Source organism: Mastomys coucha, unplaced genomic scaffold, assembly GCF_008632895.1.
Source record: "Mastomys coucha isolate ucsf_1 unplaced genomic scaffold, UCSF_Mcou_1 pScaffold3, whole genome shotgun sequence".
NCBI classification, from domain to species: domain Eukaryota; kingdom Metazoa; phylum Chordata; class Mammalia; order Rodentia; family Muridae; genus Mastomys; species Mastomys coucha.
Genome location: NW_022196909.1, coordinates 55,539,013 through 55,558,356, shown reverse-complemented (window position 1 = coordinate 55,558,356; position 19,344 = coordinate 55,539,013). Strand labels below are relative to the sequence as shown.

General features: G+C 37.0%; 1 protein-coding gene across 1 annotated transcript in view; it reads right to left on the bottom strand.

Moving 5' to 3' along the window:
- The window catches only part of Rhag (Rh associated glycoprotein), a 35,461-nt gene that overhangs the window by 15,537 nt on the left and 580 nt on the right, over nt 1–19,344 (bottom strand). The gene's annotated exons all lie outside the window — the stretch shown is intronic.

Sequence of the window (19,344 nt, the reverse complement as noted above, 5' to 3'; positions counted from 1 at the left end):
CAACGTCTCCAGCATCTGCTGTCACCTGAGTTTTTTATCCTAGCCATTCTGACTGGTGTGAGGTGAAAACTCTACTCTGTGCAGGTCTTACCAGGAGAGATCTGTTCTCCCAGAAGTGCTCTTACTCCCAGGCTCAGAGGTGAGATAGGCACTTTTCCTCCAATAACTATCTAAAGTGGGACCGATCAGGAGCTCACAGGGCACAGGAACAGTGGAACAGCTGGAACAGGAAAGGATCCTTCCAGTCACCATCTGCACCCAGGAGCTAGAGGCTGCTCCAAAGCCCTAGGTACACAGGTCCAACCAGGAGAGAGATGGTCTCCCAGGAGTGCTAATGCAGGCTTACAGGACCACAGGAGGGACAAGCTCCAGCCAGAGACAGCAAGACCAACTAACATGAAAAATAACCAGATGGTGAAAGGCAAGCACAAGAACCTTACCAACAGAAACCAAGGCTACTTGGCATGATCAGATCCCAGTTCTCCCACCATAACTAGTCTTGGATACACCAACACAGCAGAAAAGCAAGATTTGGATTTAAAAATCACATCTCATGATGCTGATAGAGGATTTTAAGAAGGACATAAATAAAGAAATACAGAAGTACACAGTTAAACAGGTAGAAGCAATTAAAGAAGAAACATAAAAGTCCCTTAAAGAATTACATGAAAACACAACCAAATAGGTCAAGGAACTGAAGAAAACCATCCAGGATCTAAAAATTGAAGTAGAAATAATAAAGAAATCACAAAGGGAGACAACTCTGGAGATTGAAAACCTAGTAAATAGATCAGGAGTCATAGATACAAGCATCACCAACAGAAAACAAGAAATAGAGGAAAGAATCTCCAGTGCAGAAGATACCATAGAAAACATTGACACAACAGTCAAAATGAAAAAAAGCTCCTAACCCAAAACATCTAGGAAATCCAGAACACAATGAAAAGACCAAACCTCAGGATTATAGGTATAGAAGAGAGTGAAGATTCCCAACTTAAAAGGCTAGTAAATATCTTCAACAAAGTCATAGAAGAAACATTCCCTAACCTAAAGAAAGAGATGCCCATGAACATACAAGAAGCCTACAGAACTCCAAATAGATTGGACCAGAGAAGAAATTCCTCCTGTCAAATAATAATCAAAACATCAAATACACAAAACAAAGAAAGACTATTAAAAGCAGTAAGAGAAAATGGTCAAGTAACATATGAAGGCAGACCTATCAGAATTACACCAGATTTCTCACTAGAGACTATGAAAGCTAGAAGATACTGGGCTGATGATATACAGACCATAAGAGAACATAAATGCCAATCCAGGCTACTATACCCAGCAAAACTCTCAATTACCGTAGATAGGGAAAGCAAGATATTTCATGATTAAAACAAATATACTCAATATCTTTCCACAAATCCAGCCCTTCAAAGGATAAAAAATGCAAAGCCCCAACACAAGGAGGGAAACAACACCCTAGAAACAGCAAGAAAATAATCTTTGAACAAACCAAAAGAAGATAGCCTCATGAACCTAATTCCACCTCTAACAACAAAAATAACAGGAAGCAACACTCACCTTTCCTTAATTACTCTTAACATCAATGGACTCAATTCCCCAATAAAAAGACATAAACTAACAGACTGGATACATAAACAGGACCCAAAATTTTACTGCATACAGGAAACCCACCTCTGTGACAAAGACAGACACTACCTCAGAGTAAAAAATCTGCAAGACAATTATCCAAGCAAATGGTCCCGAGAAACAAGCTGGAGTAGCCATTCTAATATTGAATAAAATCGACTTTCAACCTAAAGTTATCAAAAAGATAAGGAAGGACACTTCATAATCATCAAAGGAAAAATCTACCAAGAAGAACTCTCAGTTCTGAACAATTATGATCCTAATACAAGGACACCCACATTCATAAAAAAACAAAACAAAACAAAACAAAAAACTTTACTAAAGCTCAAAGCACACACTGCAGCTCACACAGTAATAGTGGGAGACTTCAACACCTCACTCTCATCAAACTAAACAGAGACACAGTGAAATTAATAGAAGTTATGAACCAAATGGATTTAACAAGTATCTACAGAACATTTTATCCTTCCCCCCCCCCCCCTGGCTGTCCTGGAACTCACTCTGTAGAACAGCCTGGCCTTGAACTCAGAAATCCACGTGCCTTTGCCTCCCAAGTGCTCAGATTAAAGGCGTGCACCACCACCGCCTGGCTGAACATTTTATCTTAAAACAAAAGAATATACCTTCATGCTGGGCAGTGGTGGCGCACGCCTTTAATCCCAGCACTTGGGAGGCAGAGGCAGGCAGATTTCTGAGTTCGAGGCCAGCCTGGTCTACAAAGTGAGTTTCAGAACAGCCAGAGCTATACAGAGAAACCTGTCACAAAAAACAAACAAACAAACAAACAAACAAACAAACAAAACGGAAAAAAAAAGTCTATACCTTCTTCTCACCACCTCATGGTACCTTCTCCAAAACTGACCATATAATTGGTCACAAAAAAGGCTTCAACAGATACAAGAAGACTGAAATAATCCCATGCATCCTATCAGATCACTATGGACTAAGACTGGTCTTCAATAACAGCATAAAGAATAGAAATCCCATATACTCATGGAAGCTGAACAATGCTCTTTTCAATGATAACTTAGTCAAGGAAGAAATAAAGAAAGTAATTAAATACTTCTTAGAGTTTAATGAAACTAAAGCCACAACATACCCAAACTTATGGGACACAATGAAAGCAGTACTAAGAGAAAAACTCATAGCTCTAAGTACCCCCAAAAAGAAGCTGGAGAGAGCTTACACTAGCAGCTTGACAGCACACCTGAAAGCACTAGAACAAAAAGAAGCAAGTACACCCAAGAGAAGTAGACTGCAGACAATAATTAAACACAGGGCTGAAATCAACCAAATAGAAACAAAAAGAAGTATACAAAGAATCAACCAAACCAGGAGCTGTTTCTTTGAGAAAATCAACAAGATAGATAAACTCTTAGCCAGACTAACCAGAGGGTACAGAGATAGTATCCAAATTAACAAAATCAGAAATGAAAAGGGAGACATAACAACAGAAACCAAGGACATCCAAAAAAATCATGAGCTCCTACTACAAAAGCCTATACTCAACAAAACTGGAAAATCTGGATGAAATAGATAATTTTCTAGACAGATACCAGGTACCAAGTTAAATTACAATAACATAAATGATCTAAACAGACTCGTAACCCCTTAAGAAATAGAAGCAGTTATTAATTATCTCCCAACCAAAAAAGCCCAGGACCAGATGCAGAATTCTATCAGACCTTCAAAGAAGACCTAATACCAATACTTTTTAAACTATTCCACAAGATAGAAACAGATGAAACACTACCCCATTCACTCTATGACTTCATAATTACTCTGAAACCTAAACCACACAAAGACCCAACAGAGAAAGAGAACTTCAGAGCAATTTTCCTTATGAATATCTATGGAAAAATACTCAACAAAATTCTTGCCAACTGAATCCAAGAACACATCAAAACGATCATCCATCATGATCAAGGCTTTATCCCAGGAAGCAGGGATGGTTCAATATACATAAATCCATAATCTTAATGCACTATATAAACAAACTCAAAGAAAAAAAACCACATTATCATTTCTTAAATGCTGGAAAAACATCTGAAAAAATCCAACACCCCTTCATGAAATCAAAAAAGATCTCAGAAGATGTAAGATCTCCCATGTTCATAGATTGGCAGGATTATTACAGTAAAAATGGCCATCTTGCCAAAAGCAATCTACTGATTCCATGCAATCCCCATCAAAATTCCAACTCAATTCTTTATAGAGTTAGAAAGAGAAATTTGCAAATTTTATCTGGAATAACAAAAAACCCAGGAAATCAAAAATGATTCTCAACAATAAAAGAACTTCTGGCTGAATCACCATCCCTGAACTCAAGCTGTACTACAGAGCAATTGTGATAAAAAACAAAAACAAAAACAAAAAAATCCTGCACTGTATTGGTACAGTGACAGGCAGGCAAATCAATAGAATAAAACTGATGAGCAAGAAATGAACCCACACACTTATGGTCACTTGATCTTTGACAAAGAAACTAAAACCATCCTGTGGAAAAAAGACAGTATTTTCAACAAATGGTGCTGGTTCAACTGATAGTCAACATGTAGAAGAATGCAAATCGATCCATTCTTATGTCCTTGCACAAAGCTCAAGTCTAAGTGGGTCAAGGACCTCCATAGAAAATCAGATGCACTGAAACTAATAGAAAAGAAAGTAGGGAAGAGCCTCGAACACATGGTCACAGGGAAAAATCTCCTCAACAGAACATCAATAGCTTATGCTCTAAGACCAAGAATTGACAAATGGGACCTCATAAAATTGCAAAGCTTTGGTAAGGCAAATTACACTTTTGATAGGAGAAAACAGTAGCCAACAGATTGGGAATAGATCTTTACCAACTCTACATTTGATAGAGGGCTAATATCAAATATATACAAAGAACTCAAGAAGTTACTCCAGAAAACCAAAAAATCCTGTTGAAAATGGGGAACAGAGCTAAACAGAGAATTCTCAACTGAGATATATCTAGTGGCTGAGAAGCACCTAAAGAAATATTCAACATCGTTAGTCATTAGGGAAACGCAAATCAAAACAACCCTAATTCCACCTCACACCATTCAGAATGGCTAAGATCAAAACTCAGGTAACAGCAGATGCTAGTGGAATTTAAAGCTGGTACAACCAAATTCAGAAGTTTGGACATCATACTTCCTGAGGATCCAGCAATGCCACTACTGGGCATATACCCAGAAGATGCTCTAACATGTAATAAGGACACATGCTCCACTAAGTTCATAGCAGCTTCATTTATAATATCCAGATGCTGGAAAGAACCCAGATGTCCCTCAACAGAGGAATGGATACAGAAAATGTGGTATATTTACATAAAGGGAGTACTACTCAGCTATTAAAAATAATGAATTTTTGAAATTCTTAGGTAAATGTATGGGAGTAGAAAATATCATCCTGAGGGAGGTAACCCAATCACAAAAGAATACACATAGGATAAACTTTCTGATAATTGGATATTAGCCCAGAAGCTCAGAATACCCAAGATACTATTCACAGACCACATGGAGCTAAAGAAGAAGGAAGACCAAAGTGTGGATACTTTGATCCTTCTTAGAATGGGGAACAAAATACCCATGGGAGGAGACACAGAGACAAAGTGTGGGGCAGAGACTGAAGGAAAGGCTATCCAGAGACTGCCCTACTTGGAGACCCATCCCACATACAGTTACCAAACTCAGATTCTATTGTGGATGCCAACAAGTGCATGTTGACAAGAGCCTGATATAGCCGTCTTCTGAGAGGCTCTGCTAGTGCCTGACAAACACAGAGGTGGATTCTTTCAGCCAACCATTGAACTGAGCCCAGGGTTCCTAATGGAGGAGCTAGAGAAATGACAGAAGTTGCTGAAGGAGTTTGCAGCCTCATAGGAGGAACAATACGAACCAACCAGTATCCCCAGAGCTTCCAGGGACTTAACCACCAACCAAAGAGTACACATGGAGGCATGCATGGCTCCAGCCATATATGTAGCAGAGAATGTCCTTGTTGGACATCAATAGGAGGAGAGGCCATTGGTCCTTTGAAGGCTTGATGCCCCCGTGTAGAGGAATGGAGGACCAGGAAGCTGGAGTGGGTTGATTGGTGAGCAATAGACGTGGGGAAGAGATAGGGGTCTTCGGAGGGGAAAACAGGAAAGGGGATAACATTTGAAATGTAAATAAAGAAAATGTCTAATAAAAAAAGGAAAGGCTTTTTATCTCCCGTTTCACCCGGCTCCCCTCATGGCAGCCCCACATCTGCAGTCACATCAAGAAAGTGCTCTTTTCTTGTTTGAAGTCAGTTCTGTCTCACTAAAGACTCATTATAGGAGGGCATCTTTTTTTCCTCTTGGGAGGGAGAGGACACCCTGGTGTTGGATTTGCCATGTTTTAGAGCTTTCTTAGAGCCTCCTGTGGGATCAGTCAAAGTCCTTTGTTTCCCAAACATGACTCCCATTGTTGGTGTTACTAATGTCATCCTGTACTTTTCTCAGAAATACCAGAACCCGGAAGATACTTACTGCTTAATAGTTGACAAAGTGTGTGTATTATTTTAAAGTTGTCTTACCACCATTTATCTTTTCTGTGTTTATCTTTGATGATAGATTCCACTAGAGCACACACAAAAAAGCAAACAACAAGAAATCTTTCTGGAACTACATTATTTCCTCTTTTAAGGATGGTTTGGAGGTTTGGATTAGATATTGCTCACATGGTCAACCAGCTCTGTACTTTGTTTTATTTATTTTATTTTAATGTGTGATTAGGGGCCCCAAACCTAGTTAGGTGTCTTGTTCTTGTTTGTAATCACAATGGCAGAATCGATCCAGTTTTACTTACTTCGATGTTTTATTATTTAATTTTTCCCTCTGTAGCTGCGTTTATGAATAAAGTGCATTTATGTCACATCAGAACTCCCTTCTTCATGCATTTTTTTTTCTTCTACCTACTTTTAAAATAATTCACTGTGTCCCATGGATGATACCCACTGGAACAAGAGCAATTTATTCTGGGTCACAAACCTGAAGACAACTGACTCTTCCTCCCCTATGGACCATAGACTGTTGATAGCTCTTCAGCTGGATATGGGATATGGGAGACCCTGGGTTCCTTCTGCTCCATGCTGTAGTCTGTCGACTGGCTTGATCTTATGTGGCCCATGCAGGAAGCCACAGTTGCCATGAGTTCAAAACTGAATATGTCATGTTCTGAAGATGTTATTTTGCAGCTAACTTCTCTCACCTTTGGTTCTTACAGTCTTTCCATCCCCTCTTAGGTGAGGTTTCCTCAGCTCTGGAAAGGCGGACATGTGATTTCGGAAGTTCCATTTGGACAGTTTACCATTATTTAGTTTATTTTTATTAATTATTATATTTGTTTACATTTCAAATGATACCCCCTTCCCCATTAGAATTGTTTAATGCAGTATTCAAAGTTTTTTGCCCCCAACATCTTTTATGTTTTTTCTTAGCGTTTTTTTTGTTTCCTTCCTTTTGTTTCCTTCCTACTAGCTTTACAATATTAAGTACCCATTCAAATATTTTATCCAAATTTTGTAATGTCTCTCATTATTATCCTACGGGTACTATTTCCATTAATTTTTATGGAAAGCTAGATATTTTATATGTGGCAGAAGATTTCATGTATCATCTGAGAAACCAACTTATATTTTTTTAATTTGGTTTTGTCTCCAATTTGTGTTACTGATTCCTGCCACAAGAGGGCATAAGCGCTTCGTCCGATATTCAAGTTGCTAAAAAGCTTATGCGATCTGAAGGCATTTGACAGTACCTGTTTGATAGTTACAAATCAAACAGCGCAGAAAAATCAGGATTGCATTAAGAGCTTGTAAATGGAAACCCAGCAAATGCTCACTTGGTTTTGTGCAACAAGGCTCTGCCTTTAAAATGATAAAGTGAACTCAACTTGTTGTGAGGAAAAGCGGGGACTTATTTAGGGATTTGCCTCCGGAGGCGGAGGAGACTACTTGTCAACAAGTTTAAAGAGTTTCCAAGGTGTTTCTCTCAGAGAGCAGTGGCTCTCTGCAGGGGTCTAATTTTGGACTGAAAGTGCATTTGACAGGATTTGGGGATATATTTGGTTGTTACGATCTGATAGGGTGCAAAGGGGTACAGTAAGGGCAGACTGGCACTGCTGATAACCATGCAACAAGTACAGGACAGCCTAACGGCGCTCCCCACCACAAGGAGTTCTCTAGTTCAAAATGTCAACAGTGTCTCTGTTGAGAAACTCTCATTTGAGTCAAGTCATACTTTTATAAGGATGCAGAGAGATGCTGTAAAACTTTCTTCTTATTTTAACCGAGATCACGGCGGTGGGGGCGGTCTAGGGCGGGGATGAGGGTAGGGGCACTGAACTTAACAAGTTTTAAATTCCTCATCAGGTCCCATTTAGTTAAAATAATGTTTTAGTGTACTTCACTCCAACAGATGTATATGTATATGTACACACACACACACACACACACACAAACACACACATCACTGTACTTTGATTCATGCTCACCCCACTACCCTCCTCCACCCTCCTCCCCCCACGAAAAGAATTCTCTCCCTTCTGCCTTGCTCACACTGATTTTGAAGTGGGCAGGAATTTTTCCTTGCTCTCTTCTCCCATTGCTTCCTGCAATTGACCTTTTGTTTTAAATCAATAAGCTCTATTGTCAGAGTTTTCTGTGCTCCTGCTTGGGGCCAGAGTGTGCCCTTCATATTTTAATGAAGCATTAAAGTAATTGAGAACACCGTGTCAGCTCTTTGATGGTATCTTGGTTAGGTTTCTATTGGTGCAACAGAATACTGTGACCAAAAAGCAATTTCATCACTGTTGATGTGGTTCTTTTGTGTTTAAAAAAAAGTGCAACTATCGAAACTAAAAAAAAAAAAATATAGATTAAATTGCTGTTGTGCTGAGTTTGAATACACAGTACATCATACATACTTTACAAGCAAGTTCATTGGAGATAAAGTTGAAATCAAAGAAGATGCAACTGATCTTTCAAAGTCAACACAATGTGAAACTTCATGACTAATAGCATGCATCTGTAATCAGTGAGCCACATGGTTTTGAATTGGACATAGACCATTAGTGCTACTAAGTGAGCTAAACTTCTGCATGGTTCATTATTTTTAAAGTGTGTAGTTAATATTATGCATGTTATGTCCTTTCTTCATTCTTACCAGTATGCGCCCATTTGCAAAACAAAATGCTAATAATCAGTAGTAGTCCGATAAAAGATGTTAACCCTGTTTACTCACTGATCTTGCTCTAACCTTAAAACTTTGTGATTATTGACCTCTGTTGCATTTACTCTAACCCCCCCAAAATTATCTAGCCATTTGGAATATCAACATTACCCTGGTGTACACACTGCTGTGTGCATTATTGTTCTTTGTTGCTGTTTTATGCCTTCATATTCATATTAGCAAAATATGAAATTGTGTAAAGAAAAAAAAAAACCCTATGATCTTAAAAAACAAAACACCCCCTTCCCCTTCTGTAGCAGGAAACAAATTGCTTGTTCTTGAGAAGTTTCCCATCAGGAATTTAGTAAAAGCAGGTATGCTTCTATCATTTTGATGTTTTGCTACTGTTTCCAAACAACGTACTTTGAATCCGAATCACTTCTTACGTTTCATATACTTCCAATGCTCTTCATCACATTAGTGATCAGAAATGAGGTGTAACTCCCCAGCCCCTGCCCGCAAGAGCTAAGTAGGATCTTACTGTAAGTTGAAGGGAGTTCCGCCCTAACTCATGGATTGTGAAGAATGAACTGCTGTTGGGTCTGATTGACTGTTGATGGATTGTGGTGTGGCATATCCAGAGGCTATTGAATGCAACTTACAATGCTTAATAAAAATCTTTATTCTTTTAGTATTAAAAAAAAAAGCAAATTGGAAAGGAAAGGGTTTTATCCGGCTTACACTTCCGTTTTGCTATTCGTCATCAAAGGAAGTCAGGCCAGGGACTCAAGCAGGTCAGGAACCTGGAGCCTGGAGCTGCTCCAGAGGTCATGGAAGGGTGTTGCTTACTGTCCTGCTTTTCTGGCTCACTCAGACTGCTTTCTTATAGAATCCAGGGCCTGCAGCCCAGGGATGGCATCACCCACAATAGATTGGGCCCTCCCACAGCAATTACTAATTATGAAAATGGCCTATATCTTATGGAGGTATTTTCTCAAGTAAGGTTCCCTCCTTGTAGGTAACTCTAGTTCCCATGTCAACTGCTGTAAGCCCTAACAGTTTGTTCAGAGCAAAGGGAAATAAGACATTTGATCTTCTTTCCTATTTTTATTTTTTAGATATTTTCTTTATTTACATGTAAATTTCTCCTTTCTCAGTTTCCCCTCCAAAAAACAAACAAACAAACAAAAACAAAAACAAACCCCTGCTGCGCCCCCTCCCCATGCCTGCCACCCCACCCTCTCCCACTTATTGGCCCTGGCATTCCCCTACACTGGGGCACAGAACCTTCACAGGGCCAAGAGCCTCTCCTCCTATTGATGATAGACTTTGCAATCCTCTACTATACACATGCTGCCAGAACAATCAGACCCACCATGTGCAGTCCTTGGTTGGTGGTTGAGACCCTGGGAGCTCTGAGGGTACTACTTAGTTCATATTGTTGTTTGTCCTAAGGGGCTGCAAACCCCTTAGCTCCATTGGTCCTTTCTCTAACTCCTTCACTGGGGACTGAGTAAACTTCTAGTCCCATGAAGAATGCATGTTTACTGTCCCAAGCAAGTTGACACTGGTCTGTGGAAGACAGCACAGTTGGCAATGTGCTTTCTGTAGACGGAGAAAGTGGTTCCCCAGCACCCACTTAAAAAGCTGGAGGCTGCTTCCAGCGGCCTCTGTCTGTAAATGAAGCCCTGGCAAGGAGGAGACAGGAAATTCCTGGGGCTCATTGGGTAGCCAGCCTCATCCATGATTCCCCAAGGGAACTTCTCTCAGAATATAAAGTAGAGAAAGAGAGAAGAACCAGGAGACAGTCAATGACTGTGTCAGTGTCTGTCTGTCTGTCTGTGTCTGTCTGTCTGTCTGTCTGTCTGTCTCTCTCTCTCTCTCTCTCTCTCTCTCTCTCTCTCTCTCTCTCTCTGTCTCTCTTTCTAGGACACCAAATATTTTGCTGATTAAATTGCTGAAGACAGAAGGTTTATGTTGCTGAATCCTGAATTCTAAATTGAAAGTCAATGTTGCATATATACTGCAGGGGTTTGACTGTAATGGGCTTTAAAGGCAAAAATAAAACAAAGCAACCTCCCACCCCCAAATAAGAACATAAATAAATACTGCCCCCCAACAATCATAAAAATAAAACAAAACACCCAGGGTTGGATTCCAATTAAGCTTCTTTGTAACATACACCTACCTGGCTTTTAGAAAACTACTTAATAATTTCAACCCCGATTTTATCAAAGAAGTTTCTCTGTAACTTTGTTTACCAAAGGTTGTTTTGAAGATGAAGAAAGGTAAGAGCTAAGTAATCCCTATATACCTTGGCTGACTTCAGCATTGTCCTGGTATTATGATTTGAAATTTACTTATTTTTTTATTTTATGTCTATGAGTGTTTGCCTGCACTCCGTGTCTGCATACCACATGCATGTCTAGTGTCTGTGGAAGCCAGAAAGGGTATAGGATACCCTGGAACTGATGCTAGAAAAGGCTGTGCATTGCTCACAGGTAGGTGCTGGGAATCAACAAGAATAAAAAGTGCTCTTAAACACCGGCCGTATCGCTAAAGCTATATATTACTTTTTAATAATTTGAATTTTGGAATTCTATTCATTGCTTCAAACAAAGGGTTTGGCTTTTGGGGTGACATCAGATCTGCCAGGATACAAATGTCATCTTCATTACCACCATTTCTATCTCCATCTTCACATTCACCGTTATTGCCATCATCCCCATCACTATCCTGGCTATCAACAGCAGCAGCAAGAACAGCAGCATACCACTCATCAGTATTCATTTTGCAAAATGTTATTAATTTTGTTCTGTTTTACTTTCATGATATTTTGATATAAGTTATCTTGCAAACCCTGGTAATTCAATAATTTAAAATGAAACTTGTCCTAGCTAGTCCTATATCATCCAAACCAAACAAGATGAAAAAAAGTCATTTTTGTTAATTTATATGTACTTATTTTTTTCTTTCTTCAGAATATCTTTCTTGTCCTATACTGAGCATTCTTTTTTTCTGGAAATATAGACCCATTCAAGAATTAATTCTCTTCTCAATGCAAGGATGTCCAGCTACCACAATGGACATATGTCTCTTACTATATTTGTTTTGTTTATACCTTTATCTTTGTTTTTGGTCTGTATGCTCATTTATTTTTCAAATAGATGGAACATATACAACTACATACTTCTCCAGGAAATACTTCTTCAGAAAAAATAAGTCTGAAGATAAAAATGGTGGCATGAGATCTTACATAGATACATAACCAGGATGTGTTCATGACATAAGAGAACAAGCAAAACCTTCCAGGGGAACACTGTGGACCAACAGGAAGAAGGAGAATTAAAATGAGCCAATGTCTGCTCCTGGCCTCCAAACCCATATACAAACACTTGTGGATATGTACTCCACTTGTGTGTACATGTGTACACATCCACACAAACTTGATTCTCAAACTACATTATACACTTATATGAAAATGTTCTTCTGTTGTGAGAATATCTTTTTTTCTGAAAATGCTTCTTAGCTTCATAATCTGAAATGTTGCCTGACCTAGCAACTGAGTTAATAATGTGCCTTGGGATTATTTGACATAGTACTCATTTGGTTGTCCTAGTGTGTACTCAGCCTATTTAAGTTTAATTTGCCATAAAGGCAATGTTGTACTTAATCTTACTATATCCTGGATTTTTCATGTAATCAGCTTTCACAACCCAAATGCATAGCTTTAATTAAAAAATGTATATACCATTCCATACCACTGGAGAGTTATACTCTGTGTGTGTGTTTTGTGATAATTTGCTGAAAGTACTAACAATTTGAAACCAATCTTAAAGAAAACAAATATCTCGTAAATGTTAGAAGTAACATATGGTATAGGTTGATAAATCTGTTTGAAGTTTTGAGTAATATTCTGGGTTAGTTGGGCCCTCAAGATAACTTCTTCCATTGTTGTGATGGTTTGAATGAAGATGGCCCCTATAGGCTCATATACTTGAATGCTTGGTTCCCAGTTGGTGGACTGTTGGGAAGAATTAGGAGTTGTGGCCTTGTTGGAGGCAATGTGTTGCTGGGCATGGCCTTTGAAGCTAAAAGGCTCAGTTTAGGGGCTTGAGAGATGGATCAGTGGTTAAGAGCATTGACTGCTTTTCCAGAGGTTCTGAGGTCAATTCCCAGCAACCACAGGTAGCTCACAATCATCTGTAATAGAATCTGATGCCCTCCTCTGGTGTGCCTGAAGACAGCTACAGTGTACTCATATACATAAAATAAATAAAGAAATCTTTTTAAAAAATATTAGTCTCTCTCTTTTTTGCTCTTGCTCTCTCTCTTTCTCTTTCCCTCCCTCCTTCCCTCCCTCCCTCCCCCCTCCCTCTTTTCCTCTCCCCCCCCCCCCCACTTTCTACTCTGTAGCATTTGGATCAGATTGTAGCTCTGAGCTTTTTCTCCAGCATCATGCTTATCTGCCTCCTGCCATGCTCCCTACCATGATAATAGAATAAACCTCTGAAATTGTAAGCAAGCCCCCAACTAAGTGTTACCTCTTATAAAAATTGCCTTTGTCATGGTGTTTCTAGATAGAAATAGAACACTAATGAAGATACTTGTAAAAACCTGTTAAAGATTTCTGTAAAAACCAATGACTTATTCATTTCTCATACCATGCTTTCTGTGCTGGTCAATAAATACATAGCAAAGCTTCTTTTAAGGTCAGATAGACTTCACTCACACACACACACACACACACACACACACACACACACACAAACACACACAAACAGGTTATGGCTGTGAAAGACAAAGGTGAAAGAAATAGAGAACGAAATCTACAATGAAAGAAGTAGAGAGTTCAAATTTGGGCTTGTTATTGATCCAAAGTTTTCCAAGAGGAAACTTTAATTTTTATTATTTTTATTTTTATACATGTTATGTTGGTTTTTTTTTTACATATAAAGTAAAATATAGCTATATCACTTGCCTCTTCTCTGCCCTTCCTCCAGCCCTTCTTATGTCCTATTGTCAATAGTCTCTTTGTTTTTGATTATTTTTGTTACACACAAATGACTCACACATACAGATATGTATATAAACATGGATAAATACAACCTTCTTCCTTGATTACACATACACACACACACACACACACACACACAAAACACACACACACACAGCTATTCCTGAATATGAGGTATGTGTGTCTTGGAGTTGTTGATAAGCCCAGTGTCACTCAACTAGAGCAAACTGATTTTTTTCTTCTCAGCAAGTATAAATGACAGTTTAATTGTTAACCTTTTTACCCTAGTGTCTAGAGTTTTATTCACCCACTTACTTACAAATTACAACAAAATAAAATATAATAAGATAAAACAAAAACTATCACTTCAAAGTTGGACAAGGCAAACTAACAGAAGGAAAAGAACCCAAGGAAGGCACACTCACTGAACTCATCTTTTCTGAGTAAGCAGCATTCTTAAGGAACTATCTTCCAACCACCTCCAAATGGTACGATGAATGTATAAATCATTTACCTACATTTATCAATCATCGATATTTTCTAGATTTGCTTTTTACTCATGCTACAAGTAGGGGTATATGTACTCATACTCAAAATCTTCAGCATTAGTTACAAGTAGGAAATGTAGTATATTATCATATATAATTAATAATTTCTGCATGAATAGACTGAGTCTAAGTCATGGTAAATGATCACAATATCAGAATATCTGTAACCAAGAGGTAAAAACCTGGTCTAAGAAGGACTACGAAATTATATTTGAACTTCTACATCTGATTCTACTCAAGGTTCACATGCCTTTTTGTTATTTGTATCTCTTTAATTTAAAGTTTGACCAGTCATCATTCTACATGCCTTTTATTGGTGGTTTCATTTTGCTGTTCATGTAGTGTACTTTACAACTTGGAAGCATTTTGTTGTTGATTTTGTTAAATCAGAATAAGCATTTTATCAGAGATATAATAAGGAGGTATACTACCTATTGGATCCATAAGATGTAGCAATTGTGATGATGAATTAGGTCACATGGTTAAGCATAGACTGCCAGATTTTTCCATTACAATGCTCCTTTGTCTTGTAACTAGGAGTGTGCCTTGGTAATGATTCCTTCAGATTATTTGAATGGAATATTTTTCATCGCACCTTATCCAGTAGCTTCACAATTCATTGATGCCTTTGGTTGCGTATACTACCACATAAGTAATGCCAAAATTGTAATTTTTCTATAATCTATCCTTAATGCCTTTTGAAATTAAAATCTTAATTTATCTTATATTCTCTTTCTTTCTTTGTCCCTGTCTATCTTATCCTCTGTTTATGTATGTATGTATGTATGTATGTATGTATGTATGCATCTATCTGTCTATCTGCCTATCTATCTATCTATCTATCTATCTATCTATCTATCTATCTATCTATCATCAATCAATTACCAACCCACACCCTGTGTGTGTGTGTGTGTGTGTGCGTGCCAAAGCATCCAAATAGAAGTCAGCGGTCTCTTCCATATGGGCATGAAACTCATGGGTAGGCAACCTACCTGATGGAGCCATCTCTCTTGCCCCATGTCATTTTTTCAAATTTAGTTAGAATTCTCCTATAAGGCCAATGTTCACTGTCTTCCTTTTATAGAAAATTCCAAGTTATTCACTCAGTCCTCTTACAGTTTCTACTATCATCTTACTACTTGTTCATTGCTTGTGGCCTGATCTTTTAAAAGAAAGTGAATAGTCTATTAATAAATGTAGGAATAAATTCTGACATTGCAATTCAAAACATAAATCACAGTTTTAAATATTTTGCTAGTCTGAAAAGTCAGAATAATTTTGAGTGCTGTGTAAATCCTTTGGAGCTTTATACCTTCAGTCTTTACCAAAATGAGGGACTGTAATTGATTGATGATAGATAGATAGATTATAGGTAGATAGATAGATAGATAAATAGGTGATAGACGTTTGAGTAACTGTGAGACACACTCAGACAGTCTGAGAATGTAAAACTATTCTCATGACAATTTAAGATTATTTCTTTCACTGCATCAATGTTTCTACATATAGTAAAGATGTTAGCATGAGAACTTCTGTGTCTTTAGTGGGAAGAAAGCAAAGTTAACAAGTTGTTGGATTATTCATGAAGAATTCTGTAATGATTTAGTAAATGCTACTAACTTCATAAACTAATGGCTCTCTCTTATATATCATTTTAATGTTTTGTGTAAATAAGTATGATGATAATCAGTACAATGAAAGTTTGTGTAACACACTCCTGAAATGTAATGACAGGAAAAACATAGTTCTTTTTGTAATTGTTGATCTCTGACCTGAATTAGCATCTACTGAAATAGGAGCTAAATGTTATATTAAAAGAGTCTGTCCTGTGACTTATAATTCTTCCTTGAGTAATTAGCAGGTGTTTTCTATGAATGAATAAATGATGGCTACCATTTCAATGAATAAAGTTGAGTTTTGTTGTTGCTTTTGTTAGGAACCCTTCCAAATTCCTTGAAAATCTAAAAATCTTAAATACAAATTTAGAGATTTGTATCAATTACTTTAAATTTATTCATTACCTGTGACTTCTCAAGATCTTCTTAATAATATCATTGGTGATGTAAATATCAAGTAAATAAGTATATATTTTACAATGAAGTATGTCAACATTTATATAATATACTGAGCACTACATATTTCAAGAGAACAATGTATAAAAATACAGAATGTTGAAAATTACCCATGGGTCCTTGATCCAGTCAAAGTGAAAGTAAAAAAAAAACTTAGTATAGTAAAGTACAAAAAGATCATTGGTTTGGTTTAAGTGTCAATCTGGCAATAATGCCCTGGCATTTGCAGAGTTGTTGAATAAAGTAACCAGTCCACAAAGGCCTTTGTCTTTCAAATCAAGCTTTCACTGTACTGTTCTCAAATTTGACTTATCAGTTTATATCCCTTTGCAGAGTGATTTTCATGTGTCTTAGAAGCCAAACCAACAGAATATCCAGTATTGCAAATAGCATCTCAGAAACTGACATTTCAGCTGAGTAAAATGCTTCTATGGTACGTCTAGGAATATGTGTAAATTCAAGAGTTATGTGACATCACATCCTATTACTAAAAAGTCCTGGAATATATAAGTCAGGGAGAAGTAAATACCATCCCTACCCTTGTACTTTACTAGGAAATGCAAGTTGACACCTTACTTCACATGTTTGTGAGAAACTCAGAAGTTTTCAGAACTCTGACTGAGAGCTATACAGGTACTTAGTAGGTCTAAGGAAATTTAGCCTTCTGTGCCCTAAAATCCTAGCACTTGGCACAGTGTGTCATACCAGGTGGGCATTCACATGTTTGTTGATTTGATGTGAATATTGTTTTGCCATAATGAACATTGATGATTTGTTTTTTAATGAGTGCTACTAACCCATAAGTTTTCTATGGGTTAATTGTTTGAACTTTAGAGAAAATATATACCCCAAATCACACAGTGTCTCAGACCATTCTACAATGTTTTTCAAAAAGGGTCATGTAGCTCTTAGAACTTGTTAGGATGTGAATCATCCATAGAGAATGCAGATTCAAAGTTGCATGTTGAACAGGGGATGTACAAAGACTGACCCTTAAGATAAGTTGGATAATTTTAGTTAGGGATTTTATTAGCACCTAACTCCCCCCCCCCCACACACACACACATACACACCCTGCCCCTACTGAGACAAATACTTTGTGAAGGCATAGACTATGCCCATTTTGTCTGTAGTATTTAGTGTGCCTACTTCCTAAAGCCCAGAAAATTCTTTACAAAATCAGAAAAATGATGAATATTTTCTTACTATATATAATACTAAAAAATTACCTGATCTCAGCAAATGACATGAATGTTGTAATTGTTAGTATATCTTTTTAAAATAACATTCTGTGATATAATTACTATATATAAAACATATTACATGTGTATTAGGGTATAAGTGTTCCATGTTCATAAAAATCAAGTCAAATTAATATAGCCATTACCTTTACATAGTTACAGTTATGTATATGTGTATAGTGAGATTTAATATGCATAGGCTTAGAAAACTGTTAATATAAGATACAGTATTAGCCCCCGTTGGCAGCCTGCACATCAAAAGCCAGAAATTAATCACCTATTATTAAGCTAGAGAATAATTAACATTTTTTGTTACTTTCTCCACCTTGCCTTTTGCCTCATTTTAAGCTGAAATTTTGCTTAGAATCTTTGACACCAGGTTTAATGTTTCATCTTCCATCAAGAAAGTTATTAGGTTCTTAAAGTCTTTATATAATTTTATTTTAATGTCATTAATCTTAGAGAGTATTTTTGGCACCTTGTTCTTTATACTGTCTTGCATTTACTTGCTCCCATGTGCAATAGACAGTGGTGCCTCACTATAATAAGCTTGAAATTATTTTATCTTTGAATGGATTTTTATAGTGTATTCTTGCTATTTAAAGTATTTATTCAATTGGTGAATGACTAAAAGTGCAATATATATTGGCATAAAAATTTGAAATAATTTTATTTCTTTTATTTGCCTCTAAATTGGAAAGTATAAAATTTAATCAATAGTATTATTAAATATCTATAATTATAAAGGTACCTGGATTAAGAATGTGGCCCACGATCCTAACTTTACCTTTAATTTTGCTAAGTCATCCTTGGTCATAACTCATAAATGAGAAAGCTTACACTACTTGTACTCCTGAAAAACATTGGAATGAAAGCATTGTTTTAATATGTTTAAACAGGTGTCATAAACAATAATAACAATTGCCATTTTAAATGCCTTAAAAATTTAAAGTTGTTTGAGCGTCATTTAAAAATGTAGAAATAGTGGTCTATTATTATCTCTCTTGGAAGGTGAGCTAATGTTGGTGTTAGACTCATAATAATCCCTCAGTAAATGGTCCTTAATGTATATTAGCAATGTCATAGTCTGATTTTCTGAACTGGAAGCTCTATTGTACTTTTCTTTCAGTCTCTATTCTCAGTGAAGGATTCTATTTTTTAAATTAATTGTTCGCCATTTCAAATTAAAAAAATAAACTATCTTTTTCATAATACTATAAAACACAGAATACATAAGTTAAAATTCCAGTAACTTCATTCATCAGCCTAAATATCTTTTCTTAAATCTAATTGAGTCATGAGTTATTAGCTTTTAAAGGTTTTTATATAATTTTATTTTAATAGCATTAAGCGTAGAGAATATTTTTGACAGCTTGTTTTTTATACTGTCTTGAATCTTCTTGCTCCCATGTGTAGTAGACAGTGGTGTCTCACTATAATGAAGGTGCAATTGTTTTATCTCTGAATAAATTTTTATACTGCATTCTTGTTACTTAAAAGTATTTATCTACTCAGGATCCAAGATGAAATTCTGGCTCCCCTTTCTTCACTCCACTTTACCTTTATCTTTAGCATACAGCGTTTGCCTTTGGGTCCTTTATTTGAGGATGGTGACCAACAC